The sequence below is a fragment of the Pinus tabuliformis genome, chromosome 3_1, assembly GCF_031772625.1.
Source record: "Pinus tabuliformis cultivar Carrire ecotype Pingquan chromosome 3_1, CPIR1, whole genome shotgun sequence".
NCBI lineage: Eukaryota > Viridiplantae > Streptophyta > Pinopsida > Pinales > Pinaceae > Pinus > Pinus tabuliformis.
Window position 1 is genome coordinate 760032818 of NC_142301.1, and position 3285 is coordinate 760036102.

Below are 3285 nucleotides of genomic sequence, written 5' to 3' on the forward strand. Positions count from 1 at the left end.
AGGAAGGCCAGATTGATAAGACGGGGAAAAGTCAAGCTATATTTGCAAGGTGGAAGGATTAGAACACTTTACGGTGTTCTTCATATGCCTGCATTGGCCAAAAATATGATTTCTGTAAACAAGATGGATGACACAGGTGTAAAAATAGTGTTCAAGAAAGATACCTACAATATGGTTTGTTGGAACACTGGTATTGATGTGAGACTCAGGATTGGAACTTTGTAAAATCTTCTGGGTAGCACTTTTATTGATGGGTGTAACAGTTATGTGGTTTTTGAAAATGGAACATAAAATCTAGTAGTATCTAGAGAAAATATCATGTTATGGCATCAAAGGATTGGACATATTGGAGAGAAGGGCCTTCAAATACTACATGGAAATGGTATGGTAGAAGGTATGTATAATTTCTCTCTAGATTTCGATTTTTGTGAACATTGTGTATATGAGAAGCAGAATCAGGTGAGTTTCCCCTCAGGTGCTAAGAGGGTGAAAGGGATATTAGAGCTTGTGCACAATGATGTGTTTGGACGTGTTTTAGTTCCATCCCTACGTAAGTCTATGTAATATGTCTCATTTATAGATGATTTCTCAAGGAATACATGAATATATTTCCTCTGGAAGAAATATGAAGTCTTTGACAGGTTTTAAAATTTAGACTTTGGTGGAAAATCAGATAGAGAATAAGATCAAGGAGTTGAGGACAGATAATGGTGGAGAGTTTTGCAATAAGGAATTTGAAGAGTTCTGTAAGAAGTGTGGTATAAAATGCTAGAAGAATACTCCATACACACCTCAAAAAAATGGATTTGCAGAAAGAATGAATAGGATGTTGATGGAGAAGGCAAGAAGCATGCTCGGTGGAGCCAGGTTAGAACAACAATTCTAGGTAGAGGTAGTGGATACTACATGTAAACATTTTAATAGATCACCTTCATCATCATTAGAGGATAATACCCCAAATGAGGTATAGACTGGTAAGGAAACCTCTCTCTCACATCTCAGGTTATTTGGTTGTGATGCTTATGTGCATGTTCCAAAGGAGAAAAGAACCAAGTTAGATAGTAAATCTGAAATGTGCATCTTTATTAGGTATAATGATGGTTTAAAAGGTTATAAGCTTTGGAACCCAAAAAAAAGGAAGATTGTGTAAAATCGAAATATGGTGTTTAGAGAGGTGAAGGATGTTATTAAACATGAAGTCCTACCAAAGGAACATGAAAAGGTAGAGTTTGAACTGAAGGAGGAAGAATCAGACTCTACAACAAAACAAGAATCAGAAGAGGAAGAGCCACAAACTCCAATTTTGAGAAGATTAGTTTGAGAGAGAAGGCAACTAGAGAGGTATAGTCTACTTCTTTCTATTCAAATTTTTATTTATCTATTATTAATGATGATCCGAGAAATAGCATGGAGGCAGTGGATTCATAGGATGGAAAACTTTGGAAAGAGGCCATGGTTGAAGAAATGACATCTTTGGATAAAAATGAGGCTTGGGATTTGGTGGAAATGTTGGTTGGAAGGAAATACATTGGCAACAAATGGGTGTTTAAGAATAGGATGAATGTAGAAGGTAAGGTGGAGAAATACAAAGCTTGGTTGGTAGCAAAACATTATTCCCAAGTGTCGGGAATTGATTTTGGTTATATCTTTTCTCCTTTTGGCAAGTTAGCTTCTATTAGATTACTTTTATCTATTGCTGCTATTTTTTATTTTGAAGTAGAACAGATGGATGTGAAGACAACATTTCTTCACGGGGATCTAGAAGAAGAGATCTACATGAAGTAACCTAAAGGCTTTGTAGTGAAGGGTAAGAACGATCTAGTATGCAAGTTAAAAAAGTCTTTTTATGGGTTAAAACAATCACCAAAGATGTGGCATTAGAAATTTGATACATATATATGGGGACTTGGCTTCACAAGGAGCAAAGAAGATCACTATGTGTATTTTAAACTAATTGGTGACTGGGTTATTTCTTTGGTCTTGTTTGTGGATGATATGTTGTTGATTGGAAATGACAAAGAAATTATCCAGGATTTGAAGACCCAATTGTCCTCTAAATTCAACATGAAGGATCTTGGTGCTACAAACTATATTTTGGGCATGGAAATTAAATGAAATCGAGCAAAGAGGAAGCTTTGGTTAAACCATAGGAAGTATGTCGAGACAATATTGTAGAGGTTTAATATGCAAGATAGTAAAACGGTGAAGGTTCCTATTCCTCTAGGTGCAAAGTTATCTTTTGAACAGTGTCCCAAGACACAAGAAGAGGAAGAGGGCATCTCCCGTGTTCCATATGCGAGAGTAGTTGGTACCCTGATGTATGCAATGGGTTGCACCAAACCATACATTGCACATGTAATGAGAGTATTGAGTAGGTTTATGTCAAACCCAAGGAAGGAGTATTGGACAACAATGATTAGGTTTTTAGGTATTTGCATGGCACTAGTGATTATGGTTTGTGCTACCAAGGAAGACTAATATTGGATAGATTTTTGGAGATTCATGACTTTGTTGATGTAGATTGGGCTAGAGATCTGGATCAAATAAGATCTACAAGTGGGTATGTGTTTACCCTATTTGGAGAAGAAGTCAACTAGATGAGCAAGAGACAGTCTGTAGTGGCACTTTCAACTACAAAGGCTAAATACATGGCAACCACTCATGCAAGCAAGGAAGCAGTTTGGTTGCAGAGATTGTTTTCAAGTATGGTGTTGGTGCAACGAGCTATAAGGATTGATTGACAACAAAAGTGCAATTTTCTTGGAAAATAACCTTGTTTATCATTCAAAGACAAAGCACATTGATGTTCAGTATCACTTTGTGAGGGATATGGTTGAAGACAAAAATGTGTCACTGGTAAAAGTGGACACTTTGAAGAATGTTGCAAATGCATTGACGAATTTTGTGAGCATTGAGAAGTTTTCTTGGTGTAGAGAAGCAATGGGTATTGAAACCTAGGATCAATGATATATATTGTAACATTTAAAGGAATAAAATGAAAAATCAACATGGTAGTCCTAGTTTTGGGATCGAGGGGAAAATATCTGTGTATATTTGTTTTATGTTCTCTACATTATTTTTTGTTTCAAGATTTCGTTTGTAGGTAATTTCTATATATGGTTAAAACCTACATTATTTTCTATAGTTGGAAAATCTTCTTCTCGGATATACCTTTCCAATGGGCTATTGCGAATGCCAAAGATCGTATGCCAAAGATAGGATCCTAGGAAGTTGGCATTCTAACTTACCCCATCAGGGCACAAAAGCCTTTCACACTTCATCTCC